The sequence below is a fragment of the Natrix helvetica genome, assembly GCF_964273705.1.
Source record: "Natrix helvetica genome assembly, chromosome: 4".
Lineage (NCBI taxonomy): Eukaryota > Metazoa > Chordata > Lepidosauria > Squamata > Natricidae > Natrix > Natrix helvetica.
The window spans coordinates 161,546,478-161,558,289 of NC_138550.1; the positions used below are offsets into that span (position 1 = coordinate 161,546,478).

The 11,812-nt window shown below is 42.6% G+C and overlaps 1 long non-coding RNA gene across 1 annotated transcript; it reads right to left on the reverse strand.

Moving 5' to 3' along the window:
* Positions 1 to 1,309: 1,309 nt before the first annotated feature.
* Positions 1,310 to 10,921, reverse strand: LOC309392131. Its single transcript, XR_014175396.1, has 2 exons — positions 10,353 to 10,921; positions 1,310 to 1,981 (listed from the first exon to the last, which is right to left on the reverse strand). It is a non-coding gene; the product is annotated as an uncharacterized lncRNA (long non-coding RNA).
* Positions 10,922 to 11,812: the final 891 nt, after the last annotated feature.

Sequence of the window (11,812 nt, forward strand, 5' to 3'; positions counted from 1 at the left end):
CCCAAGAGTTAAAGTTAAAATAATAACCTAGAAATTCCCAAATTAAAAATATCTGCCAGGAGGTAAAATAAAACTATGAATGGGCCAAGCCGGCTAATCGAAACAGGTGAGTCTTTATGTGACCTGTAAACCTAGCTACCTAATTCACCCAATTGAACTTTGCTCAGATGGATCCATAAGCTGACCAACAAACTCACGAGACGGAGCTCTGTAGAGTGACCAAGAGTTAAGCTACTCGAAAATGAGCCTATTTGAAAACTAGCCTTTTCATGTTGTACAAATTCCTATCGTTTGGGCACACCCTATCTGGCTTTCCCTTGAAGCAGCATATTTGCATCGAAGTGTGGACTGAGCCAACAGGGTTGGACATGCATAAATGAAAAAAGATAAAAGGCCCTTCCAAACAGAGCTCAGAAACTAAAGGAGAGTTTCAACTGTGGCAGCTTTAATCAACACTGCCAGTTCCATAGAACCGAGTGAATTAGCAATAGCGCTTAGGCTTATATTATATTATATTATATTATATTATATTATATTATATTATATTATATTAGGCTAATCAAGGAGAGAAGCAACTTAGAACTGAGGAGAAACTTCCTGACAGTTAGAACAATTAATCAGTGGAACAGAAGTTGCCTCCAGAAGTTGTGAATGCCCCAACACTGGAAGTCTTTAAGAAGATGTTGAATAGCCATTTGTCTGGAACGGTATAGGGTTTCCTGCCTAGGCAGGGGGTTGGACTAGAAGACCTCCAAGGTCCCTTCCAACTCTACTATTGTATTATTGTATTATATACTGCTTCATAGTGCTTTTATAGAACACTCTGGGCAATTTACAGAATTGTCCCGAGCGACCTGGGTCCTCATTTGACTGACTTCGGAAGGATGGAAGGCTGAGTCAACCTTGAGCCGGTGATCATGATCGAACTGCTGGCAATAGGCAGAACTAGCCGGCCCTACTGCATTCTAAGCAGTGTGCCATCAGGGCTCATCATATGGGAATTGACAGGTTTTCCTTGATTGTTTGTTTTTTTGGTGACCTGTGGACTGAAGTACCTATCATCCCCTTCCTGATTCTGATTCACTTATTCTAGCAATGTAAACGGAGTAGCATAATGAACCCCTAAACGTACATACTGATGTCAGTCTTGGATTCAGTTTTCTGAAGATAATTTGGTTATCTGAATGGTCTTCATGTGGCAACAGCGCTCTAAACTCATATACTGCTCTGTAGGGTTTTACAGCCCTCTCTAAGCAGTTTACAGAGTCAGCCTATTGATCTCAAGAATCTGGATCCTCATTTTACCCACCTCGGAAGGATGGAAGGCTGAGTCAACCATGAGCCTGGTGAGATTCGAACTCCCGGCAGTGAATTCAGTTAGCAGTAGAATAGCACTTAGACTTATATACCACTCCACAGTGCTTTACTGACCTCTCTTAAGCATTTTACAGAGTCACCCTCAATAATCCGGGTCCTCATTTTACCAACCTTGGAAGGATGGAAGTCTCAGTCAATCTTGAGCCAGTCAGGATCGAACTCCGGACAGCGGGCAGAGTTTGCCTGCAATATTGCATTCTATGCACTGTGCCACCATAGCTCCAAAATTGCGGTTTTGCACATCAGCCAGCTTATTTTGGGATAAAACAAGTCAACCACTAATAATGGCCGTTTGGGGAGACATTCAAAGCTTTAGGATTTCTGTAGCCACAAACATCGTAGGAGCTTGTGACCAAATGGGCACTTTTTTTTCTCTGAATGACCTGTTGGAGAGTTGAGATTTCTGGGAGAGCTGTTTTTCTCTGCACAGGTAGTCCTCAACTTACATCCATTTATTCAGCAACCAACTTGAATTACATTCTTCTCAGCATCCCCCAAAAATCGCCTGGTCGGAATTTGATAGATTGTCAGCCGGCTTACATTTATGAGGATGGCAGCATCCCAGGGGTTACGGGATCAACATCTGGAGCCTTTCGCGAGGGTTCTGCAAAGCAAAACAGATCAACAGATTTAACAGAGTTGGAAGGGACCTTGTAGGTCATCTAGTCCAACCCCACCACCCAAGCAGGAGACCTCTATCTGTCAGATGGCAGTCCAGTCTCTTCTTGAAAGCTTCCAGTGATGAAACTCCCACAACTTCTGAAGGCAACTTCTGTTTCCATGAGTTGATTGCTCTCATGGTCAGAAAATTTCTTCTGATTGCCAGATCGATTCTCTCCTTGTTCAAACAGTCACTAAGGGAAACTGGATTCACTTAACGAACGCGTGATTCACCTAACAACAGCAGTGACTCATTTAACCACTGTGGCAAAAAAAAAAAAAAGATTGTAAAATTGGCCATTTAACAACCACCTTGCTTAGCAGAAATAGAAATTCTGGTGCTAATTGTGATTGTAGGCTGAGGACTAGTCACATTGCTAATATTGCTACTTGGAAGAAAATGAAGTGGGACTTTCTAACTGATTGCAGTGGCACTTTGGAACTTTTGACTTTAAGAGTCAAATCTACAAGAATTTGTAGATTCTTGTACATCTACAAGAATCTACGTTCCCATCTGCAAGAAAAAAACAACTTAGGAAAAGAAATGTCCCACATAGCTAACTTGTTTGTTTGTTTGTTTGTTTATTGATTGATTGATCTATAGCTGGCCAAGCAACTGACTTAGTTTGCTTTCCTGCTTGTGTGTGGTCTAATCTGTATTTTAAGCTCAATTATCCTTTTAACTGACTGCCATTTTCAATTGCTTCTCTGATTTTATTGTGGCTCTATTTCCCTCTTGCATTAATTATATTTTATTGTGCATTGTACTGTTAGCCACTTCACTTTTTCATATTTTTTAATGAGGACTGCTGAATAGGAATAGTGTTAATAAACAACCGGCAGTATGAATAACCATCCCGCATTATTAACCTTAAAGGCCTGCCAGAAATTTAGGCCATCAACCATGGGCATATTTACAGTTATTTCATTTATTAAAGTGTTTAAATAGCATAAACTTTTTTTAAAAAAAGAAAGCTCCGAGTGTTTGCCAGTGATTCTCTTGCCTTCGAAAAACAGAAGATCAAGTTAATATATTATTAACTTAGGTAGAATACAGCCATTGAGCGGTTTGATGGCCTAGTGGTGAAGACTGTCGCCTCCCACCCAGAAGGTTGAGTGTTCAATTCTAGGTAGGGGGTGAATTTTTCCCCTCTTAGGGTGCAAAGAGGAAAATATCTGCTGTGAACTCCACATTAGGCATCAGGAAGGGCATCTGGCCAGGAAATTCTCAGATCTATCCAGTCGCTCCGACTCTACCGCAAATTAAGGGATTGCAGGGTCATAAAAGGGAGGTTTTACGTAGAATACAGCCATTATTCCACATGGCTTTGCTCACAATTCTCCATGCATAAGTATGGAACAAAAATTCTCATTTTTAAGGTACCGAAAGTAAAATATTGATGGAAACAGTCTGGTATCCCTGTAAATCTTCACCATCTCCTGATATCTTCCTCTTTTGCGGATTTGGTGACTTTTGACTGTACGAAGTTCCTCGTTTGGGATATGTGATAAATCTAATCTGGCACCCTGACTTAAATGCCCAGCAGATGAAATAGGACTGCAAACCCCAGTATCCCCAGCCAGCATAATAGGAAAGAATATGAAGCTGCAGAGACAAAAGCATTGAGAAATTGCTAGTGGTGCTGCATCTTTTCTAGTTTTGGAGAAAAGACAACTAAGGTGGAATCCTGGCTGGACAATTCTCCATGAAATGCGCAGCAAAAGGGAACATGAAGAATTGCTGATATATATTTATATATTTATTTGCATCCCGCCTTTATGCTTTTTTTTTAGGGAAGCAGTGGCTCAGTGGCTAAGACGCTGAGCTTGTCGATCAAAAAGGTCAGCATTCAAAATAGCAGTAACAGAAAAAATTGAGAAGAGATTGGAGAATATAGAACGCAGCACAATAAAATTTGATGGAAAAATTGAGGATCTTTATCAAATGGAAAAAGTGGAGGATAGAGTCCTAAAAATTGAAGGGAAAAATCAAAGAAACAAGAAAACTGTTGATATTGATATTGACCTGAGGCTGGCTAGAAATGAAAAAAAGTGGAATATGGAAAGGGGAGATAGATGGACTGGAACTTTATCCCAGACTTCAAAGTACAGAAGAAGAAAAGAGAGAAAAATTGATGGAAGTAAGGAGAGAAATTTTATCAGAAGCACGAGTGATAACTAAAGATAAGCTGATTGAAGAAGCAAATGGAGGGTTTCGAGTTTACATAAGAAATGAAATGAACAATAACTTGCAAAGAGAAGTTTATATAAGACTTACCAAGAAATTAATCAGAATGCTAATGCTACAAATGGCAAAAGACATGACTGCACTATTACTGGAAAGACACAGGTTGATGTAATGAAAACTGACAATAAAAATTAAGTAAAATTTAGTTAAATTTAGAGTATTATGTATAAAATGAAGTGATAATGGTTATAGTTAAATAAATGATTGATAATGATAATAATGCATATATATGTATTGGTTTGTTAAGAGAAAATTCTATATAAATTGCAAATGGAGACTATGAAAGGAAGTTTAGAAATTAAACATAATCATTTTTTTATTTAGAACATGTTATAAGGATGCAATTTTATTGTAGGATGTTGGGAGAAGTTAATGGAATGCCATTATTTGGTTTTGCTTTAAATTGGAATATTCCATATAAAAGGATTTAAAAACAATTACAGTCAAATGAATTCTGAGGTATGATGAAACAATGTATATAAATACTGCATACTTGGTTTAAAAATATGTGATTCGATATGAATTATAGGTGATGACTGTGGAAGGGACGCACTGAAGTTTTTGTAACCAACCATCACACTTTCTGCAATTTGTAATGGAAGATGGTTTTGTGTTTTTTTTTGGTCTGTTTGTGTTTATTTAATTAAAAAATAACTTCTTAAAAAAAAAAGGGCCAGCAGTTTGGTGGTTCGAATCCCTAGCGCAGCGTAAGGGAGTGAGCTCCTGTTACTTGTCCCGGCTTCTGCCAACCTAGCAGTTCGAAAGCACGTAAAAATGCAAGTAGAAAAGCAGGGAAGGTAACAGCGTTCCGTGCGCCTTTGGCATTTAGTCATGCTGGCCACATGACCACGGACATATCTTTGGACAGCGCTGGCTCTTCGGCTTGGAAACGGAGATGAACACAGCCCTCTAGAGTCAGGAACGACTAGCACATGTGTGCGAGGGGAACTTTTACCTTTACCTTATGATTTTTACAAACAACTGGACATATCCCGCACACTTTCCTCCTCCTATTTACCCCATAACAATAACCCTGTGTAGTGTGCTGGGCTGAGAGGAAGTAACTGACCCAAAATCACCCAACCAGCTTTCTTGCCTTGGTAGGACTAGAACTCATAGTTTCCCAGTTTCTAGCCAGGTGCCTTAATCACTAGACCAGGGGTGTCAAACTTGATTTCGTTGAGGGCCACTTCAGGGTTGTAACCAGGGGGGGGGGGTTGTTGGAGAGTGGCCAGAGTGGGCATGGCCAGTTCGACATCACTCGTATTGGGGGAGGCCCAAGTGCTCTGCCAGCGAAAGCAAAGCTTGGGAAGGGCACATGTTTGCTGGGCAGAGAGCTGCAGGAGGCCATTGCAGCCTAAAACGGAGCTCGGGAGGGCCATGCGTAGCCCTTCCAAGCTCCATTTTGGCTGGCAGAGGCAACGCAGCCTGGTTCGCCACTGTTTCTAGGGCAGCCCCATGGGCCAGATCCAGAGGTGGGCAGAGATTCAGGAGAACCTCTAGCTAAGATTGTGTGCAATTCAAAGAACCTTCAAATCTCACTCCTGGCTGGCCCAACACAGGAATCCCCACACAGCCTGTTTTGGGTGCAGGTAAGTGCAGGGCGTACACAGAGGCTCGGGGATGGGGGCGGGGGGGGGGGAAACGTGCCTACCGGAAGTTTGGGAAAGCCAGAAACAAGCCTCCAGAGCCTGGGGAAGCCATTTCCATCTTCCCAGAGGCTCAAGGAAAGGCTCTGGAGCCCAGGGAGCGCAAAAGCACCCCTCCCCTGCCGTGGTGCAGGAGGTCAACTAGGCAACACCCACCATGGCTACATGCACCCAGCAACAGGGCAGAGAGCCCCTTGCTAAACTTGTTGAAGCCCACCCTTGGCCCGATCTAAGCACCCCGCCGGCCAGATCCGCCACCAGGCTTTGAGTTTGACACCCCCACACTGCACCAAACTGGCTCTGCTTTTCCTATTTGAACCAACCCTTTTTGCATTTTACCTAACCTCCTCTTCCTCTTGATCAAAACAGTGGCAACAAACAAATCCAAGGAAGTGTTGGAAGCAAAACTTTTTTATGCCACATCATCTGTATTTTGCATTGTCTAACCAAGACGACCGCCTGCCAGCGTGGCAACAGATTCAGTTCTGCACCCTCTCAAAGCCACACCTAGTTTAATAGGATCCAGCCTGCAGTATATACAAACGCTTGACACCCACTGGAAGATTCGGAGACATTGTTGATGAGACGACAGGTCCAATCAACATTTATCCTTCCGGGTTTTTTTAAATGCCTTTGAATTAGTCTTGACTTCTGAAGATTGCCTGGACAAGCCTCTGTAGTTTTCTTGGCAAGATTTCAGAAATGGGTTGCCCTTTTCTGCTCCTTGCTAGGAATGAGAGAGAATGACTGGCCCAAGGTCAGACTCCCAGGGGTGTTTTTTTTTTTTTGTCTTCGCTAACTTTGTAGGCTGTGTGTCTTTTGAGTCCCAAGCTTGGTTGAGTTCCCAGATGACATGTGGTGAGTTTCTGTTGCAGGCTAATCCTACCTTAGTTATGTAGAGTAGACTAGCTCGGGCTTTTTAATGGCCCATTGACAAAGGTGGGGGGCTATTAAGAGTGAGTCTGTTTCCTGCCTAAAAGCATGTTTCTCCACTTCTTATCCAGGGAAATATAATATTCTGTCTTTTCAATATTTCCCAGGATATTTCATTTCTCTAGGAGAGGGGCGGGTGCTAACTTCCCATAAGGCAACTGGACATCCTGGTTTTTCTTTGAAGATATTTCTTCAGTAGTTTGAAGTAGTTTCTTCATCCATGTAGTGGATGATCCAAGAACCATCTTCAGCTTGTTGGAAGAAATATCCATCTGGGTTCAGTTCCACGTGGGGAAGAAAGACATTGGAAACATGGAGGCTGATTGGAAAGATGGTTTATTGGCGAACAGGACAACATGGGTTTGAAGTCCTGGTGCAGCTGAACACACAGAGTGGAGAGTGAGGGCTATTTATACCCTCTCTTGGGCCTTGCCCTTGAGCTTCCTGTTCCTGTGGCAAGAGCATGCATTCTATTGGCTGTTGTCAGACTCCCATGTGGAGTCATGCTTGTCTGAATCACGTTTGGTGGAAACTTGGACTGATGTAATGTCCCCAGGTGATTTTGCAATGCAGTGAGCCCTGGTGTTAGATGGGGAGGGGGCTAATCGTATTATGTCCTAAGGGGTCATGTCTTAATCCCATCACCCTGGAGCTGGAGGATTTTTGTCTTGTGTATAGTCTGGCCCAGACTTAACGTGCCCCAAATATCTGCTGGGAGCAGGGAGCTACAGGGAGCTGCTTTTTGTGTTTAAAAATATGTTTCCCCTTTTCTCATCCAGGGAAATACACCAAACTAGTTATCCATCTTGTTCTAAATTCTGGCTCTCTATTGCATTCTAAAGTGGAGTGATTTGTCGGATGGACTACCGTATTTTTCGGAGTATAACACGCACCGGAGTATAAGACGCAGCAAAATTTTGAAGAGGAAAATTAAAAAAAAAGTTTTTGCACTCTGCAAACCTCCCAAAAATGACCCATTTTTTGCAAAAATGGGACTGTTCCCCCCCCCCCAAAGGCAAGAATAGCCTTTAGGGAGCTTGCAGAGTGCTCCTGGAGCGGGGGAAAACCAAAAATCCATACCCAATTCCTGCAACCGTTTGTTGGAAGAAATGTCCTTCTGGGTTCAGCTCCAAGTGGGGAAAAAGACACTGGAGACCTGGAGGCTGCTTGGAAAGACGGTTTAATAATGGACAGGAACACATGGTTGGAGTCCTGAACAGAAAAGGTGATCACATGCTTCAATATTGGTGGAGAAAAAGAGAAGGGCTGAGGGAGGGGCTTGCTGGGCTTTTTATAATCTGTTCAGCCCCACCTATCTGTTTCCTGTTCCTGTGTAAGAATGTATTCTGATTGGCAGTCAGACTCCCATGGGGCCATGCAGGGGCAACTCTCTAGGCTGTATTTTGAGTTCCAAGTTTGATTGAGTTTTCAGATGCCATGTGGTGAGTTTCTGTGAAAGGCTGATATTACCTTTATTATGTAAAGTAGACTAGCTCAGGCTTTAATGGCTCATTGACAAAGGGGATGGGGGGTCAGGAAGCTGCAGGGAGCTACTCTGTCTTTAAAAACATGTTTCTCCATTTCTGATCCAGGGAAATATAATATTCTGCCTTCTTAATATTTCCTAGGATATTTCATTTTTCTAGGAGAGGGGTGGGTGCTAACTTCCTACACGTTCTTCATATGTTTTAGTCTCGGGGCCTTTGCTCATCTTAGTTGCTCTGCTCTGCAATTTTCCCAGAATGTCAACATCTTTTTTGTAATGTGATGAGCAAAAGTGGATGCAGTATTCCAGGTATGGTCTTACTAAAGTTTTATAAAAGTGGCACTAATACTTCAAGGGATTTTGATTCTCAGTCCCTAGAGAGACTGGCAGAATCTTAATGAAATTGATGTATCTGAAACTTTTGAGAAATTGATTTCTGTTTTAGCTTATAAGGAGGTTATATATTACTTGATTGATTTGACATTGATTGAAAGTCAGCATGAGTTATTCAAGAGCGGACCTTGAAAAATCAATCTGATCTCATTTTGAGGTTTCTTACTTGGTAGATGATGGGAACGCTGCAGGTGTAATACGTCTTGATTTCAGGAATGCATTTGACACAGTACTCGATGACATGAGTAGAAACTTTGAAAATATTGGTTAATTGGTGTGACAGACAACTAGGTTGAAAATTGTACTCCGAGATGGTCAAATGGTCAAAGATTGGAGCAGAGTATTGAGTAGAGCGCCATAAAGTTCAAGCAGGAATATTACATTCTTCCACATGAGGGAAGATTGAATGTTAATGGATTAAATGGCCTCTCCTAATTTCACTACTTTTATTAATTGCTTAGATTAAAAAACCTGCCATCCTGGGCCCAACGTTTGGGAAGCCAGGCTCTGCCTGTCACAAGCCAGGACAAAGGATGAGTGATGGAGGAGCAACGCCTCCTTAAAAAAAAAAAACTTGATCCAGCTGGCACAGCTGGTAGCACTTTGTAAGGGCCTCTTTCCAGGGTTACAGGAGAAGACGGTCAACGGTTTTGAAGGCGGACGAGGGCTCTACGCCCCAACAGCAGATAAAGCAGCAGAGCCATCTTCTAGGAGAAGGGAAACTCTGATTACAAACCTCCACTGCCTTGTGGCTATATCCACTACTGGAAAAGGCTTCAGGAGTCAAAGAGTGCAGAGAAGAGCAACAAAGATGATTAGGGGACTGGAGACTAAAACATATGAAGAACGGTTGCAGGAACTAGGTATGTCTAGCTTAAGAGAAAGAAGAACTAGGGGAGACATGATAGCAGTCTTTCAATATCTCAGGGGTTGCCACAAAGAAGAGGGAGTCAAACTATTCTCCAAGGCACCTGAGGGTAGAACAAGAAGCAATGGGTGGAAACTAATCAAGGAGAGAAGCAACTTAGAACTGAGGAGAAACTTCCTGACAGTTAGAACAATTAATCAGTGGAACAGCTTGCCTCTAGAAGTTGTGAATGCCCCAACACTGGAAGTCTTTAAGAAGATGTTGGATAGCCATCTGTCTGAAACGGTATAGGGTTTCCTGCCTAGGCAGGGGGTTGGACTAGAAGACCTCCAAGGTCCCTTCCAACTCTACTATTGTATTGTATTGTAACTTCGAAGGCAAAATCCAGATCCAGAGTCCCGGAAGCAGTTCGTGACTGTGTATAACCATGTTCTGGTATCTCCTACGATGCAGCTGGAACCAATCATGTCAGCTCTATCGTTCCATTGGACTATTTCTGGAGAGAGGGGGAATCTACTGCTTGGGTAATAGTCTATCCTCCATATTAATCTATACAGGCTTAGTGCTGGAGAGGACACTCCAGCACCGACCTCTTTCCAGAGCACAATACCATCGTCTTTTGAGACTGAAGGATGCCAATGCAAGATTTTAAAAAATGAAGAAATGCTTAACAAATCTAAAATACAAAACTGGTTGAGATAGCTAATATCCTAAGACAAAATTAAAAGCAACACCTACCTTTATGACTGTGATTTGCAACATTTTTTGGCCGTTTCCGATCTTTTGGACCAGTTTCTAGCAAACAGCATTCAAACAATATCTTGATTTGTTTAACGGCCATCCCCAAAAAAGGTCATTAAAGTCAAATCTGGTAACGTGGACGCCTCAAATTATGATCACCATGGCGTACAATGGAAATTTCAAGCCCCTTTAGGGTCTTAAAAGTCGAGGGCTACCTGTAAAAACATTAAGCTGTCCCCTATTTTCTCCTGTGGATGTTTCCCCCCCCCCCCAGTAAATTTCAGCAATGCCGTGCAGCTTTGCAATTTCTCCCTATAATTTGCAAATATATCAACAATGCAGAATGGAGAAGAGCAGCAGGCAGTATAAAGGCTAATCCAACTTCAAAGGCTCACAGGATAGGCTCCCACAAACTTATGCTTTCCAGATATTTTAGATTATGGCTCCCATCCTCACAACCAATAAGCAGAGAGGATTGAGGGGCATAATTTAGAACTGGATGTTGCAATATACCAGAAACCCAAGAGGAAATAAATACATATATGCACTCAATCACATACCTAGATTACATACTCTTAGTTTCTTCCCTAAATGCTTCAGCTACTTCTCTGATCTTTCACATTCCTGGTGTTGGATTTTAAGTGGCTCTGAATAACTGTTCAGCTTTTTTGTCCAACTTTAATGATTCATCATTGGACCCAACCATAACAATGGTCCCATTCACAGTAACCAACACCCACACTTGTAACTTGAATAGGTCAAAGGGCTCTTTCTTCCTTATGCCTGTTTTATCCCAACCACTTTGCAAATATTTAAACTACTACAAAGTTATGTCCACGTGGTCCATCTCTTTTCAATGGAGGCCCTCTTAATCAATTATCTGGCTATGGTTTTATTGGCAGTGCCGATTGATACTTCCCATTTCCCTCTTCTTCATTGGCTTGAAAGGTAATAGAAATGCTGAATTATTGATTGGTGATGGTTGGTTGGTTGGTTGGCTGGCTGGTTGATTAGTTGGTTGGTTGGTTAGTTGGCTGGTTGGTTGGTTAGTTGGCTGGTTGGTTGGTTAGTTGGCTGGTTGGTTGGATGGATGGTTGGATGATTGGATGATTAGATGATTGGATGGTTGATTGGATGGCTGTCTGGTTGGCTGGCTGGCTGGATGGTTGGTTGGTTGTCTAGTTGTCTGGTTGGATGATTGGATGGTTAGATGATTGGATGGTTGATTGGATGGCTGGCTGGTTGGTTGGCTGGCGGACTGGCGGACTGGCTGGCTGGCGGACTGGCTGGCTGGTTAGCTGGTTGTCTAGTTGTCTGGTTGGATGATTGGATGGTTAGATAGTTGAATGGTTAATTGGCTGGCTGGCTGGCTGGCTGGTTGGAGGGAGGGAGGGAGGGAGGGAGGGAGGGAGGGAGGGATGGATGGATGGTTGGCTGGTTGGATGGATGATTGGTTG